Below are 22816 nucleotides of genomic sequence, written 5' to 3'. Positions count from 1 at the left end.
AAAGACGTTTAAATCCCCCCCAAATCTCTGTGGCGGGGGAGCGATGCGATATTAACAAGGCAGCGCCAGCAGCAGCGAGAACCCCTCTACCCAGCACCGCCGTCAAAACCCGCGCGAGGCACTCCCAGAAAGCTCTTAGCAATCCATTTTCTTGAAGGACCCAGCCCGTCCCTGGGGATTCGCGGAGGAGAGGCTCCCGCATGGGTTGTGCTTCAGAAGTCTCGCGCAGAGATGGGGCTGTTTGTCGCTAGGCCCCTGGGGACGCATCAAGCTCCTGACATATGGGGATGCAACACATTTAAAGCAATCTGCTGTCTTACGCTCCGCCATCTGAATTACAGCGCTGCCTGCCAGGCTGAGACTCAGCAAACACCTCTCCTGCACCTTACGGCGCCGCTCCCCTACTCCTCTTCGTAACCAACTTGATTTAGTAGCAGCTTGGGACCGACTCTGCTGCCCTGTAACAAGAAACTAATCTCTTACCTGCAGCCCGCTAGTGGCCTTCAAAGTCCCTTGACACAAGGCACAGAGATGCCCGACGGCGGTAATTGCCCTTGGTAAATCAAAGGGCCTCAGGACTTTTCCAGGCAGGCAACATCGCTTTTAGCAGCCATCTGTATTTTGGATTTGTTGGAAGGCTGGAGTTGTTTCACGTGGCTACTCAACCATGCGTCTTCAGGCCATTTTGGGATATTTGTGTTCAAAGTAGCAAAGAATAAAATAAGCTCTGATTAACACTGCAATTTTTGGATGATCCTGGTGTCTTGAGCACGCCAGCTGCTCCCAAAGCGACGGACAGAAATGGGAACGTACTTCTGCTGGTGGGGGAGGTGGCACTTCAGTGTAAGCAAGCCTTGCATCTACAGAGGTGTCCAAGGAGGAATTCAGCTCGTTGGAGATGAAGGAGGGCCCAAGGGTCAGAGAACTTGGGTTCTAATCTCTACTTCAACAACACCATTTACCATGACTGGAGATAAATCACTGCAGGCCTTCTTCTGTAAAAGAAAAACAACAATTCCTTCTGCCTTTGGAAGCTAAACATGGCAGGGCATGGCATGATTTCAAAGGTCAGGCCAGACACTGAGGGAGGCCATCAGGTAGACGGACAAACAGTTGGAGCATTTGGTTGCTCTGGATGAAAAGCATCAGGCAGCACCTTCACCCATGGTGAATGCTTAAGCAGCAAGCACCTTGATGCATTACCTGCCCTGAATGGATGATCAGAGCTACAGACCCATGAGCGCAGCAAACCTTGGCTGCCCTTTCAGGAGAACTCCACGTGCAAAGAGTCTGAGGAAGGCTGGCAGCTTCTCCAGAAAACTTTCCCTAAGTGCCGGTTTGCACGTTTCTTAGGTTTTTCCTCTAACCAGATTTACATCTTGTTTGTATTTGTTTCCTAAAACCCTTCTTGCAGACTAACAGCGTTAGTGGGTGCGCTTGAAGAAAATATAGCTTACAAGTCTGCAACGCTGGTGTTTTCATTTTAATACCCCAGAGCATCCCCACCCCACATCTGAGCCGGCCACAGCACAGAAAACACCACGCCATCCGTAATCACCATTCACAATTTGGATCCACAGGCTAAAGAAGCCACATAGAAGATAAGGCTAACCGAAGAGACGGTGCAGTCTTCAGCAGAAGTAGGCGAAAAAAAAATAAATTACTGGCTAAAAGCTAGCAAAACCCATCTACGACAGACCATTGTGCCCATCAAAGGCAGATATAACTCTGTTATATCAACTCTGTTGATCCACCACCTTGGTTTTCACTATTACCCCTCACAATACGTTCAGCTTCTTGCTTCAAAGCACCCTCGGAGCTACAGCTCCCACCCCGAGTTCCCCAGAGATCACCTGCTGCTCAGAGCAGTCAGGTCTGCAGAGGACTTGGAGTTTGTTTGCCTGGTTTTTAATGCCATGCATCGCTGTTGAGATGGATTATAAACCAGTTTCACCATTATCGAATCATAACAGCGGGTTATTCAGCCCAGCAAAGGAACATCAGGCTCCTTTGTTTAGTTTTGCCACACTTGAAGGAAAAAGGCACCGAAGTGTTCTCAAGAAGCACTCAGCGGAGGGAGGGATACATTACACTGCAAATAGAAATGGAAATGTGAGGGCAGAGTCGTCAGTCACCGCGGCTCTCACGGAGGTTTAGCAGCCAGCGGCTGGATCAGGCAATCGTTTCGGCAACGGAGTCGTGCAAAATAGCAGGGGAATGGGGCACCACGCGAGTGGTGCTGGATTTGCTGGTTTTGCTGGTTGCTGCTGAGCCCTTCCAGGGAGGTGGGGGAAGTCACTCAGCTCCTCAGCTTGAATCCTGCCCGTGAGATCGAGGCGCCCTGCTAGTGCCAGCGCCTGGCTCGCCACCACGCCAGGAGGGGAATTATGTCTAGAGGGGAGAGAAGCCTCCCTTCCTTGCTGCCAGGCAGTCAGCCTGCAGCTCTCCCTCATCCTTGCGCATTGCCCTGACTCACCTGAGACCCCACAAAACTCAGATGCCACCGCTTGGGGTCTTCTCAAGGGGTGTCAGACATCAGAGGTATAGTCAACACCACAGAACTTAGTCAGCAAACTGCAAAATATATCTGCTACCTATAGCTTATGTCAGTTCAGCAAGAGGCAGAACTGTATCCCAGCCCACTCCCTGCTCGCTTGGGCTCTACCCCGATGACTTGCAGCAGCAGTTGAAGCAGCACCAGCCTCACACACCCCCTGCTGCAAACCTCTCCCTTCCCGAGAGGCATGCCCCTGCCTTCCCCTGCACAGCTGCACCAAGGCTTCCTTCAAACCTTCCCTGCCCTCTGAACGACTCCGTGGCATTTGGGGAGATCTGGTTACATCTGTCCCATGCCCTGCACCCAAACCCAGCGCTGCCCCCTACAAGCCACCGGCTGCCAAACCCCCTCCAGCAGCAGCTGCACGTGAATGCCCCCCCCCCAGAAGCTCTGGGACCCCCCCCCACAGCTTGTGCAGGACGCCAACTGCTTGGCAGCAGCCTGCACGGAAGCATGTTGTATCGACGGCCTTACTTCATAGCTTAAAGGATCACCTCCGCGTCGCGTTCCTGAGTTACAGAGTCAGGTCTGGTTTTAAATGTGAATCAAGACAGCGTGCAGCCCAGGCTCGCTTCTGAGCTTTACCGCGTGTTGCCTGGAAGGCCAAAGGACAGGTAACGGGGAGGTACCGTACAGGGCAGAAATAAAGAGAGGAAAAGCGATGAAATACAGCCCCCCCCGGAGCTCAATTACTTCTGACTCATCCTCCCAAACGAGTTCTTTGCCTTCATAAATCAGAGGGAACAGCAACACTCGCGCTGCCGGGAGAGGGTAATTATTCTTGCGCAGCGCGAGGGGAAAACACACATGCTAATAGTGCCAGCTCATGAGACCGTGCTCGTGTTGGCAGCGAGAAAAAACAGGCTTTCAGAGACAGCGGGGGACCGCTGCGGCCATGCAGCAGCCTGAGCTTGTTGCTCATCAGGGAATTCGTGTGTCCCCGACTCGGGATGCTCCAGTGTCAGGTGTCTTTAAATTTTCTAGGGATTTTCCTTCAAAGCAGGGACTTCAGAAAGCCTTAAGGGCTTTTCTAAAGTGTGTAGATTTAGAAAATACTGCTGGTCCACAAACAGCACAGAAGAGAGAATGCGATTTTACTCGTGCAGTGTGCTGTCGAGCATGCAAGGGCGTTTTGTTCAATACCTTCTGCTGCAGCAGCCCATGCTCATCACCAGGCTAGCAGGGTATTTGGTGGTATTGCAAATCTTACTTTCCTGAGCTCTTTTATCCTGGATTTATTCATTCTCAGATTTAGTTGCTGGTAGATCAAACTCTCACTATCAGCTTTTCTTTCATTGTGATCTTTTCTATTAGGAACAACTCAAAAAAGCCAAGAGCAGACAATTTGAACAATTAAAAGGCAAATCCTTGTATTTGTACAGATTTGTCCCGGTGAAGAAACTTACATTGTGATTTTTCCTCAGAGAGCAAACACAACTTTCCTTAGGAGTGTGGCCAAGATTAGCCAAAATTACAAGGCCAGAAAAACAGAGGCAGACAAATAAGCAAATGCAAGTGGTAGATATGGGTATGAACACAGGTCGTATGTTTAAAAGCAATTTAGGACCTGAACAAAGGGCTGATGTTCTACAAACTGTCACATCCCCCAAAAAAAGTCACTGTTTCAATCCTCTTGCCCTCCCCTTCCACTTTTCTACACCACCACAGTAACCCTGAGGGGAAAGCAGTTCAACAGCGACGAGCAGAGGGCTAAGCCCACAAAGCTTGAGGCAAGACCTCAATCCTCCGTGCAGCCCCAAAAGCTGCTCCTGGGGCACCCCACAACGAGCACCGCCTGGGCACAGGTCCCTCGTGCCAGAGCCAACGTGCCATGGGGAGAGCCCCCACCCACCCGCACGGTGTTGAGGGCACCGAGAAGCAGGATGGGGTATGGCCCATCAGCAATTAGTTGGGTGATACAAAGATTTTGCATAGTAATCAGGTGGAATTAGGAGCTCAGAGATGGAGAAGCAAACAGAATAGCAGCATGCACTGGGAGCTGCCTGGTAACACAGAACCACAGAAACAACCTCAGGGATAATTCATGAAACGCAGCCTATTGTATTCGAAATAAAAGAAACCTCAAAAAAGCCTGACGTGGTCTGCAGCCCTATTGCTGGCAAGCACCCAGATCCCCCAAATGCTTCATTTTGACAAGGTAACATTTGCCCTGACCGAGGGGAAAGATCCCATCTGGGTTCAAGCAGTAAGATCATCTCCAAGGTATCTGTCCAGTTAGAAAACTAAATTAATTTTAGTAGTGATCTCCCATCCAGAGCTTCCTTTAACCTTTTTCTTTTTATTAACAGAGATAAAACCCAGACACACTTCCAAGAGCAGAATCTCATCAACTTTGCTTCTTCGGTGCCAGCGCTGCCCTGACGCAGGTGGTGATGAGAAGCAAAGGCAGCAGAGCCCAAAATCTTCCAGTGCTGCTCTGAAGAGCTCTCGACCAGGTTAAGGAGAGCACAGCTCAGCACCACACTTTCCTTGCTGGCTCAGCGAGACACCCCGCTCCTCCCAGGACCTGGGTGCTCCACAGGGCTGGGGTGCCCCCAGCCTCAAACCGAGCCAAGGGAACAGGGACCAGTGCCGAAGGACTGGCTGACCAGCGGCCATCCCAGTAACACCGCCGGGGGAACCGTGTGAGTTACCATCCTAGCGTGGTACGGAGAAATGAAATCAATTCGTCTCCATTTGCACTCTCACCCTCCTCTCTCAGCAGCGCCGCGTTCTCCCCGGCCACCTCCGTGCCAATCCACCAGCCAATTAACCTTTCATTAAAGGCTTCCTAGACATTTGCCAGAAGGCCGTGACACCCGTGATTAGCACTCCATTTCGCATGCATCGCAACAACTGCGTGCCCTGGCCTACGCCACCCCCTGGAAGCACAACTTTCAGCCTTCCCCTTCACCCCGTGCCCCTCGGAGGTGTGCCTCCAGAAGTCACTCCCTTCACCACCTCTCTTGTGACTTTTCAAAACCTCTTCAGAATTGTTTCTCAGTCTAAGGAATCCCAGTCTTCAACAAAACTCTCGTTAGAGAAATTATCCAGCACCTCTGCTTTTAATCCTGCTCTGCGGTTCCTTCCAGCTCTCCTGGTTTGTTCCTGCGCCAGGAGGTAAAAGCAGCAGGTGGTGCAACCCTGGGCTTACACAGCTGCATCGTGTTTCCCTCCCACTGCCTTGGCTAATAACTCCTAATGTTCAGTTTGGTTTTGATCACTGCTGAGCACCGAGCTAATACTTCCACAGAGCTCTGCGTTATAACCCAGGACCTCGAGCCCTGGGAGTGCACCGTAGGCATCTCGCAGCTCATCATCTTACGTACAGGCAGAATTGTTCGTGTGTGCCTCGCTTCACATTTTCCTACCCTGAAATTCATGTCGTTTTATCATCCTGCCACTCCGTTTCGGAACATCCTTCTGCACATCTTTGCACTTCGCCCTTGTCTTCGCCACCCCGACCAGCTTGCTGTTCTGCCTGAACACATTTCTCTGCCATTTGTTCCTTTGTCAAGTCTCTGCTGCGTATCTGAAGCAGCCCGGGTCTCAGCACAGACCCTGCAGTACTCTGCCGGTGACTCCCTTCTGAAAGGAAAGCTGATTTACTTCCACACTCCTTTCTTCTTCTTTTAACCTACTATTTTTTTCCATGTACGGACCTTCCTTCTTTTTCCACAGCAGATTTGTTTCTTTAAAAGTCTTCTGTGAGGGACCTTGATAAATGCCTTTGAAAATCCAAGCAGATACCAACAGAGCTGTGCTCCACGCACTTGTAAACTCCTTCAAAGCAGCATTTTGCCCTGTGCTCTCCCACATAAGCATTCGCGGTTGTCTTTTCACTTGAAAGCAGATTCTGAGTTTCATGGGATGCTTCTGAGAGCAGAGCTTTTCTTGCTGCAGGTATTTTAGAAATTCACACAGAAGGAAAATTAAGTCCCAGTGTGCCTCTTGTGTAATCCCACAAACACTCCCCGCACTCAGCTTCCCTTTAAGTAAGACAAAAGGATATTTGCCCAAACATAACTACCAGTACTAACGCAAACCTTTCATCTCAGGTCTTTTTCCTCCACCCCCTCAGAGAGTACAGGCTAGCCTCAGCCTAAGTTTAATAAAGGCTGGGAAACGCCTTATTGCAAATATTTGTTTGGGCATTGACCCCAAAACAACTCTAACTTGCCCCATTGCTGGTTCAGGCAGCACCTCGGCTCCCGAATACACAGACCCCTTCCTGCAGCAGCCTCACGCTACCTCCCACCCCTCACCGAGCCTTTAAAGCACCTTTGTGCACTTCTCTTCTCGTTGCTGCCATCAGTTTGTGAGCTAGGATTTCAAAGTATGCTAAAGGAGCTGAAGTACGCTGAAGGAGCAAGGTGCCGGTGTTAGTGCTGCTCCTGCAGGGAACCACAGGTGCCTCATGCCCCAGGAGCGGCGGATGGATGGGGAAAGGCACCTGAAGCTCTGTGCATGTTGTGAATCCTGTCTTCCTCAAATATAGGTGTTTAAACAGACTTTTAAATTAAAAAAAAAAACTTTTTGTGGACACAAAGCGCTGGACATTTGATTTCTGTTTGTTTTCCCTCTCACCCACATCTCCCTGACAATTACCGTACAGTCAGACCCTTCTGCAGAAATTACCATTTTCCCCCTAGAGTCACATAAAAGCACAAACTTAAGCTCTATTTGACAACAATTTACAAGAAAACACTGAGCTATGCAACGCACAGTAGGGACAAAATCTTTTCAGAAACATTTACAACGCAGGGCAGGCACCTTTACGCTAAAAGCATGCACAAAGCTGACGGGGGGGGGAAACGCGTTTTGCAGAGTAAACGCCGAACAGAAACAGGGGGCTTAGATCCGAGAAGAGCAGCAGACAAATCTGAACGTCAAGAACACATCAAGCGTGTCCTCCAACACGCACCCAACAGGGCACGCACAGGGCCCCGTGAGCCGCACCACTCCTGCCTGCCTGAGCCGCCCAAAATCACGGGTTTCAGAGACGGCTCCAGCCGTGGAAGCCCCGAGCTCAGGAGCCCTGGGACGCTGCTTCCACAGACTTGACGTCCAATGCAAATGGTCTGATGTTTTTAGAAGTCAGATCTCGCGTACACTAATGGCCGGCTGCGCTTAGTAAACACAGCGAATAACACACAAACTGGCCGCTACGTTAAAATTACACTTCCTCCCCTCATTTAACGCTCATAGCTCCCACTGGGTGCAGTCCCTGGACCAGCTTAAACCTGCAGCGAGGCCCCCGCAGGTCACCGTGCTGAGGAAGAGGAAGGACAGGCCTTAAAGATGCTCCCAAGTCGGGGGCTCGGGCTGCGAAGAGCTCCCAGAAGAGCAGCTCCCCTAGCCCAGGCATCAAACCCATCCCTGCTGGGTGCCACAAGATGCTCAGCTGCTGGTCAGGGAGTCCAAAGGAAAGCTGAAACATGCCATTGCCCAAAAATTCCCCGGCCCCTGATGTCACCAAAGGGCCACAGGAGTTTGCAGCAGACACCCCCTTCCAGGGGACTGGGGCGTTTCCAAAACTTCCGTGCCATCAGAGGACCAGTCACTCGAGGAGACGTTGCCCGTGTATGCCCCCACATTGCCCAGCAAACAGGCACCTCCACGCTCACCCCGCAAATGAAGATTTAACATTGTCTCAGAGCTTATTTTCCATGACCTTCCGGACCACCAATGGTCTGTAGGTCGTAATTTGCTAATAGCTGGGCGGTGGGAAATTGTTACAGCAAATAAACACGAGGGGTGTGTAATACCGCCCTTTATTGCCTCCCTCAGGGAAGATAACACAGAGGAGGAAATGAGGCTTCCAGTATTGACAGATTTCTTTACCGAACTTCTATTTTTGACTATTTCCCACTTGGCGTGCTGCCATAAATGCAGTATTGAATAATTACAGTGCTCCCCCTGCTTCTCTCCTCCCCTCTTGAGCTAATCGCCTAAACTCTAAAAGCAAACATAAAATCTGTGTTTTCAGCTAAGTTGTCCTAAACGTGCCCTTTGGACTCCGCTCTCACTGAAGCATTAGGACAATTTGCATGTTCAGACTCAGTGACAGCGTGCCTGCATCCCTGCAGTTCGGAGAAGGCAGACGTGTGTGTGCTGCCCTGCAACCAGCAGCACTGCGAGGAGGGCAGAAAAGCTCCAGGCAGAGCAAAACCTGCGCGCTTGTCAGCAAAGGAAGAGCTGGAGGCTTCCCCCAGACATTAGGAAGGAGAAATGAAGAATCTCTTAACCTCTCATCTGAACACATTCCTTGAAATTTACTTCTAATGAGCGACCTTTAACGTAGAAAGCATTTCGCCCCCCTTCTATTTTAATATCATCACTCTCAGGCAGCTGATGTATTTCACGTGTTTTCATCAAGAACAACAAAAATCAAAAAAAAAAAAAGAAAAATATAGATGGCATAATGTTGACATTTGATGTTGGTATTTAGCCATAATGTCAAGTTTGCTAACTTCACAATTTGTCAGCAACAATCAGACACAGGGATCTTTCCACATTAGGATGAAAAAGTCTCTTTGAATCATGTTATTTAAGACTGTATGAGTACACATGGCTCTTTAAAACAGGAGGGAGGACCTTACCTCATACATTTAAGACAGGAGGGAGGACCTTACCTTGAACAAGCGTTTGCAAAGCTTTGGGATGGGACTGATAAAAGCACACAAGGTGTAGAGATTTAATTCCCAGATAAGGGCTGTGAAGGCCTCACTCTTGGGGTTTCAGAAACCTATGTTACATCCTTTAGGTCTCATCCTTTAGGTCTGTGGTATCCAAAGCCCACTAGCTCTGCAGCAAGGGTAAAAGTACACCTGAACACCCCCCCAGAAGTGGTGATTCCAGCCCTACCCACGAGAAGCGATGCTTCCCAGGCTGCAAATGCAGATTACAATGAATGGAGCTGATGGCAATTGAGTGAGAGAAGGGCAGTTCATCTCCCAGCCCATGAAATTGCAGACTGCCAGCAGAAGCTATTTCCTCCAATTCAGAATATTCCCTCCCTTTTCCCCCTTCAACAATGGGCCCAGAAAAAGCCAGGGACATCTGTCAAACCCAGCTGGCTCACTTGGAAAACGACTGCGCGGCTGTTTAGGAGGAAAGCGAGAGTCAACAGAGAAGGGCCGGGTATTTATGTACACTGGAAGCCGCTCATCTCCGCGATGACAACTTGAACTCGCTCCCAGCTCTGCTGCAGGCGCCACCAGAAGCCGCTGCCCCACCACGGGCCCTGGGTTGCCACTTGCAAGGGACCACACTCAGGGACAGCGAGAGCGGGTGGCTCGGCTGCTGCACCCCGCATCCCCGAGGTCTCGCCAGCCTAAAGCTGGGCAATATTCAGGGACTGAGTATTCAGGGACTCTGCCTGCAAAAGCAAAAGACTACAGGTCCTGGGCTCAGCTGTAAGTGAAATGTAATTCTGCCCTTTAAAAGAAAAAAGGGGGTGAGGTAAAAAGGAAGCGTAGCTCCACACTGAAAAGCATAATTTCCAGGGGATTAAACTATTGTGCTATTTGCTCTTGTCTATTTTAGCTGCTGCTCAAGACGTTAACCTCACTACTCCCAGTGAAGCAATGAAAACAATTATCGAGCTGGCAATGAGATTTTCAGCTGGGAAGAAACGTGTGTTAAGGCAGGAGCGAGGAGCCCCGCTATGAAAACTGCTTCCAGTGCCGGCAGCGCTCTGCGACCCGCAACACAGCGACTGTACCTGCAAGACAGCACGGGAGCCTGGGCGGGCAGCACGCAGACCTGCAGACAGGGAGAATACGTCTGCCAAATGACAAACCCCACAGGGGACAGAGCGGGGATGTCTCAGCAAGAGAACCCTTTGAAAGAAAATTTCTACAAGGACGTCTGTCTTCGCTTTGGGACCTTCATTTTTTACCAGATGTTACCAAAAGCAATACTGCGATAACAGAAGCACCACGAGGAGCTCAAAGCCCTCAGTGCCACTGAGCATCCTACGGTTACTTTGCTGCTAATCAGAACTCATCACGAGTTTGCTGGAAGACGGGGGAAGAGAATCAGATGTGCCCTCTGATCCCGGGGGCATGCCGACCACGACGGTGCTGTACAGACACAGCACCACGCAGCCGGAGAAGAGCCTGGTGCTCCAGCAGGTAAATAAAGGGCTCTGAGCTCAAACAGCCCGCAGCCTTACCGGCCTTCCTGAAGTCCTCACGCTGTCAGCCGGTGACACCAAGTAACCACACTGCTCGCAATTCCACCGCAAATTGTGTGAATTTAGCACTTGCAAAAGACATCATACTTATAGAGTTCAAGAAGTGAAGCGGCTCGCTCCAGGACAGACGTATAGCAAATAGACATTTTGTTTTCCCTCGGTACAACCCCCCACCAGCTGTGGTCCTCCACTCGCTGCCTGTTCCAAGGACTGCTGAGGGAGAGTGCAAGGCACTGCCCCTCTGTAAAAGAACATTTGGCAAATCCTCTTCCCCCAGTCTTGCCTAAGAATCTGGTGCTACTGTGTTCCCAGAAATTTGTCTGCTTTGGAAGGAGAGCATCAACCCAGCAGGGCAATCACCGAGTTACCTGTTGGGTGCCTCCTCTGGCCTTCTTCTTCTCATGGTACCAGGGCAAAGAATCAAGCTGCTGATCACATGAGAAAAGCAATACGAAGTGTGTGGCAACAGAGCCTACTTCTTGCATGCTCCTCCTGTCCCAGCTGTGGCCACAAAAAGCAGGAGGAACCCACCCCACGAGTCCCTTGGGACCAGACATAGACCACCATGGAAGAGCACTGTGAAGCCTCCCCTCCTCTCCCAGCACCAAATTACTCACACAGATCCCAAAAGACACCAACGAGCCAAGGCCACACAGTTCAGCCCCTGGATGTGAGCTTCTCCAAAGCACAGGGAGCTCGGGCCTGCAGGGTTAGGTCAAATCCAATTCACAGAAGCATTTATTTTCTACGGAAACTAAAGATTCGCTGTTCAGACTTGCATTAAACTGAGAAGATGAGAATTCCATTAACTAATCTAATTTAACCTGATCTGTTTGAATTTCATTAGGTACGGCCGCACTGGAGACTCAGTAATGAGGCTCCCATACATTGGGATCCTGCCTGCTTCTGACTCAACCTCCCACCCCGATACGGACAGCTGTAATCGTGCTAATTAGCTGCAGAACCTGTGATGTACTTCAGCTGAGCTCGGGGTGAAGAGAGAAAGATTAAAATGAAACCAAACGAACGAGAAAACATCAGTGCACTTGCACACGATTTACAGGACAGGAATAACGCGCCCTGTGCATGCAGGCGTCTTCCCTCAGTTGGGATGGAGGAGGGCAGAGCTTCGGAACAAAGCGTCCCTTGGTAACGTCGGTTAATTAGCTTGATAAATTAAAGGATGAGACTGAAGGCAAAAAGAGTTTCGTATTTAAATAACCCCTCTACGAGTTCTGACAGCCATTGGAAGTTACGCACCGAAGCTATTTTGGAAAACAATCAGAGCCTCGTTATTTCTAAGTTCGCCTACTCGGCTGCTCGACACCCCGAGCAGCCCTCCGCTCCGAGGTTCGTCAGCACCCGCACGGGGATCAGGAGGGTGCCGGTTTGCAGAGCAGGCAGCCGGTCCGCACGGCAGCGCGCTCCCCGCTCCGCGGAGATGAAGGGGCTGCGCTGCTCTCTCGATCAGGGCACGCGTCACTTCGGATTTTTATGTCGAAAGACCCTTTGAACTTCGGTGTCCCAGAGACAGCCTGCGGGATAAATGACGTTCGTTACCGTGCCCGTTTATTGCTTCACCCTCCCCTCTTCAGCTGCCTTCCCAGGCCTCTCATCCCCCTCCACGGGAGCCCACCGAGCCTCCCCAGCCCAGATCTTTAACTCGGGCAAGGTCTGGAGCACAGTGACACCCGCAGCAAAGACACCTCTGAAAGGTTCAGCCATCCCAGCCAGTCTCTTTGCTTGTCCGCAGAGGGTGCGGAGTAATTACAGAAGCTTTAACGACCTGAGGCTCAGCCAGGGCACTGCGATGCTTTTCCAGCATTCATGCAGGAGCACATTTTGCTACGGAAGAGGAGGGTTTAGGCAGGGAAAAGTTTCATGACCTTCTCCTGGCCTCTTCCACAGCCTCCAATAGCACTTGGAGCAGCCTGTGGGACACAGAAAGGGCTTGAAACATCAGAAACCTTTGAGAAATATAATCACGTGCAATTTAGAAACAGAGTGTACCCAAACAGCACTGGGGAGACCTTACTTATGGCTAGAAAGAAGAACAGCTGGGTCAAACAAACCCTGGTGTCTCCCAGAACAGTGGCTCCCCCTTAAACACAGAGCTGTTTGTGGCTGGACTCCAGGCTTTCCTGTTCCACGCAACGTCACGTTGATATTGATTTCAGAATTACTTTCCAATTACAAGTGCTAGCAATAAAATTAACTGCATGAATTTCAAGCATTACACTTCTCTTGCTATTTCAATTATCGATTAAGGACCATGCAGAAGCATTAAGCCTCGAAACGTTAACAGTGATTATTACTTCGCTACTGTGGGGTGGCGGTTTTAGTTTTGGGTGGGCTTTTTTTGTGTTTTCTTAATTTTGGGAGGAAAACTTACGCTGGCTACCCTGGAAGCTGTAGTTCAAGAGCCATTACATTTGATGTGGATGCATAGAAGATAGGAATCTGTCTTCAGTCAGGCGAGCTCCGATAGCAAACGGAACCCACCAGCCAGTGAATAAACCACCATGGGCTGGCTGAAAGAGCTTTACGATGAGCAGCAGCCTCACTGCTTTCAGCATCCTTGTTCAACTGTCAGTATTTACTGGAAGAAGCCGCCCACCGCAATCTAGAGGTTTTGGGGAAATGAGGTGTTGAGGGAAGCAAGCAAATTTTACGATCAGCCTGCTGGGCCAAAACATCGGTTTGGGGGATACCCAGCAGCTTTCAGCCTGCCTGCCTCCATCTCCCTAATTAACGCAGCAGATACGGTGCCCAAGGGGAAGCAGTCACAGCAGGGGTTTATCCACGTCCCCCTTTATCTTCCTGGAGCAGGTTGGGAGCTCCCTCAGGCAGTAAAGCCGAGACACGGCTCTGCTTACCGACAGGACACGCACGTGTCCGCCAGCACCCACGCGCACCTATGCGAGAGGATGGACGTGGTCAGCAGAGGGTTGTGTGTGTGTGTTTATCTGCAGCCAGCTGCTTAAAGCTGGAGCCAGGAGGATTTCCACAGTCTTGCTCCACTGCATGCAAGCCATGTAAAGCTCTGCTTGGCAGCTGCCTTCTCTGGCAAAGCCAGTCTCTGGAAGCTGGCCTCCGTCGCTCCACCGATTTCTCACTCCTCCAACCCAACTAAGCTGATAAGCTGTGCTGAACGCCACTTCTCAAATCACTCCAAGTCTCACAGCGGGGTAAAAGAGAGTTCCAAAGTTATCCCAGTGACTTAGATTTCCTCTTCCTTTCTCTTGCACTATTTCATTGAGAAACCACTCGCACAGAAATCCAGAGCCCATTCCTCCAGAGCCAGGCACAGCACAGGTCTAACACAAGCACCGGCCTGGCCGCCACGGCCATCCCACGGACACAGCAGTGGGGAGCACGAGTCGCAGGTGCAGGGCTGCAGCTGCTCCCTAGGGGCACGAGGGGTTGTACCCCCGGCACTGTAAACCACTGCCTCTCCTCTGAGCCCAGCCACAGCCTAAAAGTGACCCCAAACACACACCAGTAGGCCACGCATTGTGTAAATGCAGTTCGAGAGAGCACCCAGTGTGAAGTTAGAGTAGATTTTGAACATGAAATACCCTGTGTGACTGCAGCCACCAAGCCCTCACAGCTAGCGAGCGAGGCATTTCACCAGCTAGACCTGAAGCCCATGCATCAGGACATGCTGCAGCCCCTGCTGAGGCCAGAAAGCTTTACGATTTCACGTGAGACACCGTGTCCTGGGACAAGGTCACCTCAAGGTGAGGAGCTGGGCAATAACGGGGCCAAGAGGCAGCAGGCACAGGACAGGACCCGGGCTGCCTCATTGCTCCTGCCCCCACTTGCTCCAGGAGGGAGGAAACAGCCCATGCCAGGACCCCCCCCTTTCTGCGCTCTCTCGGGGTGGCTGGTTTGGCTCTAACCCACAAAACCTCAGCTGTTTCTTAGCGATAAATCCAGCTCAAAACTAGCACTTCAGAAATCACTGCCGTCAGGTCTCGAGGGTAAGCTGTAAGTTTCCAAAGGGCAGCAGAGCACATCGCATCCACGCAGGCACACAGCAATGTAAGGAGCAGCGAGCTTCCAGGCAAAACCCGGGTGTTGGATCCCAGGTTCGACCAAACCTGCGTCCCCCTCTCACCTCCTTGGGTTTCTCATTTTGCCACCTGGCCATTGCAAACGTTGCATCTTCCCAGGGCAGTTTTGCCCTCTTAACTGGACACGAGTACCCTGATTATGTAGGGTATACACACAGACACAGCGTTCACACCCAACAAAGCGGGGCTGTTGTCCTCACACAGACTGTAGCCACCACCCTGTGTAACTTGGGGCTGAAGGATGGGAGGGAGGCCAAAAGCACAGGTGGGGTTCAGGAGGACACCACCCAACTCACGGCCAGCTCTCAAGGTGTAGGAAACGGCGTGGAGCGGGAGGCAGGAGCAGGGGGAAGGCAGGCTGCAGACAAGGAACAAACACCCAATGCACACATCGACCGTATCCTCTTCTCCGGGCATCCTTTTGCACCAACAGGTGTAGGACAGTAGGATATATATACACACATACATAAATATATGGTCTGATCCAGTCCAGCAAGTTTTTCCTCATCAGCCAAGACCATTTGCTAACTCAAGCTTTACCCAGCACATTTCAGTTCTGAGGTGAAGACAGCAGCTGAGCATTTGAACCCTTTCCTGGCTGATAAGCGAGCTGCAAGACCGACTGAAATCAAATTTAAATCATCCCAAAGAACATTAGAGCTACCATATAGGTCTCCCCTATAGCAGGGCATAGCAGGGGACACCGATTTGATTTATCTCGCAGACATTAACGCACCAATTAGCTCTGTTTCTCTGGGGAGAAGTCAGCCTGTAATTTACATATTTTGGCCACATAGCAGGGAGTGGGAAAATTACGAAAACACGTGAAGCATTTGGATGTGCTCAGCTACCAAAGATTTCATAACGAACAGTCGTGACATTAGATTAGTGTTTCCCGATGCAAAGAGGATTTTGTTTCAACTAGAAGCGTAACGAGGAATTATAGCAGCTGTGCCTGTCATTATTCTGCTTAGCCCGTTAATGGAATTGGTTTGCTAGAACCAAATTGGTTCAAAAGATTAATTAAAAACAGGTGGTTCTGCACAGCAGCTTCTCCACACCAGAGAACTTGGGGTGGCCGAGCCACCTCTGCCTTCCTTAATGACTCGCAGGAGTTGTCTGCTCATCCCTGGGGGGCAATAAGACAGCAGCACAGTTCAACTCAGAGCACTGCTTGTGTTGCAAGGCCCACCTGTGGGCAGAAAAGCATCTGATAAACTTGCGAGACTGGCCCTTGTAATCCTTCCCAGGGGACGGTGTTCCCTGGAAGCGTCCTCCGCTTCCCTGTACATCTCAGGAGGAATCATCTCTGCACGAGACATCCCCAAGGGACTTAGAAACTTGTCAGTAAACGAAGGCTGAAGCTCGCTAGCCTAAAAGTGAGAGGTTGCTTTGAAGCGGAGCCCTCTAAGGAAGCAAGTTTTCCATTTGGAGGTTGTGGTTTTTTGTCACCATCTCTGCTGGCCACATGCAACTCCGACTGAAGAGCCCAGCCCATGTCAGCACCATGCTGGCTCCGTGCCTTCTGCAGGCAAGGAACGTTTCAATATATATGCAGCAAAACCCAGTCATGGAGCAAAAGTCTTAACTCAGGAAAAAAAGAACCGTGGATCTAAGAAAAGACTGGCAGTCTGAGAATCACGCTGAAAAAGCACAAAGCTTATTTAACTGAATATCTGGGTTTGCTTTTAAGGAGTTTTGGTTTGCTCTTGAAACCTTCCTGCTACACAAACCGAAGACAAATATCCTGAAAAGATACACCGAATACTTGTGAAGACACAAAGCCCCTTATACCCCCCCCCACTCATCCTCGCCGCAGACAGGACAGCCTGAACTGTGCCTGAAGTAAAGACACCTTTAATAAACACCACCCCATTTTATGACGAAGTACCACAAGTATTTCTGGCACGTTAGGGACTTGGTATTCAGCTGGAAGGGAGTTCTCAGGCAATGAAAAAATTTATGAGCGTTTGTGTCTCAATATTCTTTACCAGTAATTCTACCTTTGGGCAGCACCTCCCAGGGACTTTCCCTGCAAACTCAAAGAAAACTGATGCAGCACCGAAAGTGGGCTCCCAGGACTTCTGGCCCACGAGCCAACATCATTCAATTCAAGTTGGACTTGATGATCCTTATGGGTCCCTTCCAACTCGGGATATTCTATGATTCTACGAAATGCTTTCACAGGGACCGAAGCTGGAAGTATTTTTAACTTGTTAAACCAAGGCCGCTGGAGCTTACTCCGCAGAGCCTACCAAACTGCGTGGGCAAGAATCAGAATGGGAAAGGACAAAAAAGAAATCAGAAAAACAGTGTTTGCTGTGTAGACCCACAGTACTGCTCCAAACTAAGCTGTCAGTGCAATTGGCCACCAGGTAATAAAGAGCAATTTCTGGCCCATTTTCCTAAGGAAACAAAGATTTGTAGCATGTGCATGGACAGAGAGACAGCTCCAGTACAGACAGCAGGAGAGGATGCCCAGCTGGGTGGCCGCTATTAAAGCAAGCAACCAGAGGCCTCTGTACACGCTGGCAGATAGAAGTGGGCCATGAACTGAATGCCACCAGCTCCCGTTTGCCTCCCTTTCGCAAAAGAAGGGTGTCCGTCTGTACCAGTGCCCCCTAACCCCAGCGACCTCTCAGCTGCACCCAGCTCCGGGCACGCTGGATGGAGAAGCAGAGATACGGGGCCCCTACGAGAGGCAGCACAGCAGCATAAAACAACAAACCCTGTGCAAAGGCAAAGCTGCAGCTGAACAAGCCCCTTCTTACATGGGGATCAAACTAAGACCAACCTTCGGAAAGCAGCCACAGGTGGTTTGCCCACAGAACTGCTCCCTGCCTGACATGGAAGAAGTTTCAAGGAAGGTCTCCGCAGCTCTGAGGGCTTCCACAGCCACCTGTTACTTCCCTGCAGAGCCTTGTTACCTGCACACACAGTATCCTAGTGAGATCCTATATCCTATACACCCCTATAGCGCAGGTCTGCTACCGGAGCTGGCGGCCCCCTTCCTGTTAGCAGCACAGGGGCCGTAACACAGCCGGGTGCAGGAGGGCACGCTCATCTGGCACGCGCATCTGCAGGCTGTCTGCTCGCTGCTCTGGTCTCCTTACACCAGGCAGAAATATTCAGCTGCTCCCCTACTTGCTCGTTTGGTTATATCCTGACCTCTACTCCCCTCTCATTTTTTGGAAATAGCACAAATCCATTTGTACAAATAAATACAGTTGTGCAAGTCAGAGTTTTAAAGTATTCTTGGCCACAGCGAAGTACAAAATACCAGTGCAGCACAGCTCTAAGCAGGAATTTACACAGAGGCTGTAGAAAACCCAGACAACATCAAATTATCTGTATATGAAAGCAGCAGGCTGAGCGTGTTCATGCAGCAGCAGGCACCACACGGCCAAATCAGAGTTTCACAAAAGAGCAGCTGAGAGTCGTACAGCTAGGGAGGTTTCATTCATACGTGAATCTCTTTGGAGAGAGCATCAAAAACCTCTCGCCTGTGATTTTTCAAACACTGCTCGCTCACAAGCGCTCGGGATTACCGCAGCACCAGACTTACCGGGAGAGCAGGCTCGAGCTCAGCACTTGTCACGTCCCCTCTCATTTTAACTCTCAGAGAAGCAGAGGGAAGGGGAAAGAAAGCACACCTGAACAGCTGTTTTTATTGTTTCCAATTTGTGGTGGTTCCTGTTTTACCAAACACCTACCAGGTTACCTCCCAGCTAAATCCCATGCTTGCTCCTGCTGCGATTGATACGAAGGCCCAAGCAATGGCAGTGTTTGGAGGGGGGTGAAAAAGTCAGAGATGCATGCACGTTCCTAAACTCGTTGCTAGAACCAGGTATTATTAGGTGCCTAAAACGTCACCCACAAACCAGATACAACAGCCCACGAAGCCACTCCATGGCTTGGTTTCCTCTGTGGGCCAGCAGGGCAGTCGCCTGCCGCCGCAGAGGGAAAGGCTTTGGGGACAGCAGCATCACCCTGGTTCTCTGCCATTACTGACAGGTAAATATAACCCACAGTACAACTTAATTGCTTTCTGTTCTTTAAGAAATACCACTGTAAACACGGGAATGCCATGCTTTGCTTTCATTTTACGCCAGCAGCTGTGGATTGACACAGAAAATACTGATTAGTTTCGCAAAACGGGAAACCAGCCAACAGAAAGCACCCCTGGCAGAGGGAAACACACCAAAAAAGAGCCCACCAGCAGTCCGTGCAGTGCCTGTACCTCAATTTCTACCATGCTCAATCCCCATAAAGCACAACAGCATCCTGCAGTCCGGGGAGGGCAGGACCTTCCCCATACCAGCACTCTGCACGAGCCTGCCCTGCTGCCCTTTAGGTTTTATAAGCATTCAGTCTCCTGAATCTCGGAGCACAGAAAAAGGAAGGAAATTGCTGCCCAGCAACATCAGAGGTTTGTGCTGGGAATACATATTTGCTCCCATTCCAAGGGGAATGAAGATGTCAAGCTAAAAAATATATATTATTAGTGAGAGATTAGGGTGATTTTGCGATCAAGGACAGAGCCCTGCGACTAAGTACATTTCACAGTCCACCAAGCAGCAAAATATGAAGACGTCTGCCACACGGGCTCTGCGTGGTGAGGAAGGTAGCCTGGAAAACCCTGAAGTTGAATGGAATAAAACTGCACCCAAAACCCGCTCAGCTGCTCTCGCATGACCCTTGTTCCACAGGGTACGCCTGCTTCGTGCAGGTGCTGTGCTGCATCTTGCACCCATTTTTAGACTCTGTTTAGCAGATCCCCAGGCAAGCTGTTCATTAACACCTGACAGTCCCCTTTCTTCCTGCCACCGGCAACCTGCACACGATGACACACGTGCGGGCTCCACTGCTCTCAGGGGAAAGAGCCCTGGATCCCATCTCCAGATTTCCAGACACCTCTGTCCTCCCCAAACCAAGCTGATTCAGGTACAGAGAGAGGAGCAGAGACCCTCCAGCATCACCACGTGCATCTGCTAGAAGAGAACCTGCATTGGAGCTCTGAAAAAACATCCCAAGGGGCAATTTTATACATAAGTTCGGGTACTTGCTAAATATTTATTACCAGGTGTTCACACGCTGCAGGGTCAGTGTCAGCAATTTTACTCACTTCCTCTGTTCAGCCAGTACTTTATAAAGCCCAGAGTTGCCAGCAGCGTTAGTATCACTGCTCAAAGCTCACCCCCCATCCCTGTCCTCAGAGCCATTCTGGCATCAGAGAACTCCTGCTGGGAAATACAACAGGGTAAGAACAATAAATAAATGAAATACAGCCTACTAGCACAGCAGCTATAGTTCTTCCTTTCCACCCTTTTCTCCCTCCTGCTCCATATCTCCACAGCTAAAATAAGAAATCTCTATTAAGTGTACTCCTTAAAATACAATCACCGGTTTCCCTGACCCATACTGCGCGTGGTTCTTGCTCATCTCATTCCCTACGACCTCTGGCACCTCTGCCAGAGTCCCCTCTCTCCACCTCAACCTTGGAAAGCAAAACAGCTGCGATCCTGCTGTACAAAACCACTTCCTGGTGCAAGAGAGGCTGAGAAATGTTTCAAACCCTCTTTCTCTCCTTCATTAATTTCTCTGCAAGTACTTCTTTCAACAAAAATAATCAAAATCACTCTCCAAATATTTTTTTTTCACTCGTTAAAAATCTAAATGCATTTTTATGGGCGAGCGGAGCACACTGAAAAGGATTTCAAGCAAACGAACAAAACAAATGTTTTGAACTGATTTTCTTTCTGGAAACTCTTTTTAGGTCTAAGCGCTTTGATTTGCCCTGCCTAACACCTCGAGGAACGGGCCACCTTCCCCTTCCGTTCCCCCGTAGGTACTCTCTTGAGCTAGCGACTTGCTCAGCTCCCCGAGCCCCAAGCCCAGCTCTCCCAACGCTCCTGTGGGCACAGCCGCCAGGAGATAACAGGACACAACACACCAGCTGCCCTGACCGGCCCTGACCCATCTCCACGCCATCACTGCACGGTACAGCAGAGGACACCTACCAGCCACATCTGCTCCTGAGCCAACAAGGAAGCACGAGATGCTCCTGCCTCTGACTGCAGAGCCTGAGACCACCAGGAGTCCCCAGGAGAAGTTTGGGGGGGAAGAAAGGGAAGAGAAAGCCCAGAAGCCCTTGCCAAGGTGGGCCCTGGAAGTGCTGGACCCCAGGGCAGGGTGATTGCCCTGCAGAAGGGCCGCCTCCAACCCAACACCTGGCAGCAACAGGCCCAGGGCTTCACACTGATCTTTGGAGACCCTTGGAAGGTGCAGTCCTGAGCAGCAGGGCACGAAGAGCCCCACCAGACCCCTGGGGGCTTCCCTCTTTGCGTGCAGCGCTGTCGCCCAGTGTTACGTCCGCGGATGGCACCTTCGCTCGCGGAGGGAGCACTCCGTAGAAGCGAGCAGATCTTGTTACGAGGGGTGGAAGCAGAGCGTGAAACTCTGAGGCTATTCATGTTTTCTTAATGAACGAACCGAGCTGGAAAGAGAGCACGAGAAAGGAAATTAAAAGCTTGGGTGGATGCAGATGGTGCCTCCCCTGCCCACCCCCTGTAACCCAGACTTTTGGGGAGGTTGGCGGCAAGGAGTGGGAGAAGTGGGCACCCTCCTTGGCTTTCCCTTCGCTGAGATCAGGGCAGAGAGCCTGTGCAACAGCAGGGAAAAAAGAGCAGGATGCTACAAACCCGCTCTGGCTGCTCTCCCATCTGGTCCTCTTCTATCACTCAGAGGCAGAAGTTCGTGTGAACACAGAGCGTTTGCTCCCTGGGATAACAAGGCTCCCTGCGGAGGTCAAGAGCAGCCTTTGGGGTGCGGGATTGGCTGTAGCAGGGCACATCACAGCCTGACAGACCTCCAGCTCCAGTCTGAGAATGAGAAAGAGCTATGCACTCCTAAGCAAAAGCCAATATTCAGCGTGTGACTGACTTTCTAAGAACAAGATACTTTGCACACCTGGAAACGAGCAGCACAACAGCAATACTCTATCAGTGAGCCTGCGTACGCTCATGCTGAATATGAACATCCTTTATAAGGACCTTGCCCGAGCCCCTACACACGTTGTCCCTACAGATTGCCACTTTAGTTTTTCACAGCGCAGCTGGATGCCAAAAGAGGTAAAAAAAAAAAATCCCTCCTTTTTTTTTCCTTCCCCTATTTTCAGCAGGTTATTTTTCATCTTGGGCAGCCAGTGACCCAGTGCCATTCTCACAAGGCTACTGGGGCATAACCACCCAAACGCAGCCGTGGAGGGCATGCCTGGCAGCGGGGCAGAGCTGCTGGGATGGGGGTTATCAGAAATGCAAAGCATGGCCCAGCACTGCAAAGCCCTGCTCTGGGACAAGGATCAGAGGCGGAGGCGGTGAATTGTGAGCAAACTCCTTTTAGGGGCTAATGGGAACATGAGATGGGATTTCCTGAACACCCTCAGGGCTTGTCTTTATATAAAAGCTGCATGCGTTTAATTACAATCAGTTACATTAGCTACATCAGTCGATTTAATTAAATTGCAAGGACACTCATAAGTTGATTTAACTCTGTCTCAAATGGATTTAGCAAAAGTTGGCAAGAAACTAAATCAACATAAACCAAGATTAAATCAACTGAAGAGCATCCACACAGGATTTTGCAGCAATTTAACAAAAGGGATTTGAAGACCCATTTTGAACGAAACGGGTTAACCCAGGCACAAAGAACGATGAACTTTTGGGAAGAAAGCAAAGTGTGTAGTGCCTCAACTGCCCTAAGAGCTGAGAAGTCCCCTCCTTTTCCTCTGCTTCCTGTACTTGGTATTTTTTTTTTGTGTGTGTGTACAGATATTTATTGTCCACAGTTTTATTCATACTCTCCAGAAGCACTCAGGGAGCAGTTGCCACTTCCCGACCCAGGCACACGAGCTGGAGGTCCCAGCAGCACAAGCTGTGCTGAACAGAGAGAGCACTAGTAGTTGTTAGGACAATTTAAAAGAAG

The 22816-nt window shown here is 50.4% G+C and overlaps 1 protein-coding gene across 8 annotated transcripts in view; it reads right to left on the bottom strand.

Annotated features, from left to right (window-relative positions):
- GRIP2 (glutamate receptor interacting protein 2) overlaps positions 1–22816 on the bottom strand; it is a 255299-nt gene that overhangs the window by 202081 nt on the left and 30402 nt on the right. The window contains exon 2 of one of the 8 annotated variants that reach the window (XM_080606883.1): positions 484–995. The exons of the other annotated variants lie outside the window; for them this stretch is intronic. The gene's annotated coding sequence lies outside the window, so the exon portion shown is untranslated. The remainder of the gene's footprint in view (positions 1–483; positions 996–22816) is intronic. 8 annotated transcript variants of the gene reach the window in all.

Source organism: Anser brachyrhynchus (assembly GCF_964034855.1).
Source record: "Anser brachyrhynchus genome assembly, chromosome: 10".
Lineage (NCBI taxonomy): Eukaryota > Metazoa > Chordata > Aves > Anseriformes > Anatidae > Anser > Anser brachyrhynchus.
The sequence above is the reverse complement of the archived record's forward strand: the minus strand, read 5'-3'. Positions and strand labels throughout refer to the sequence as shown.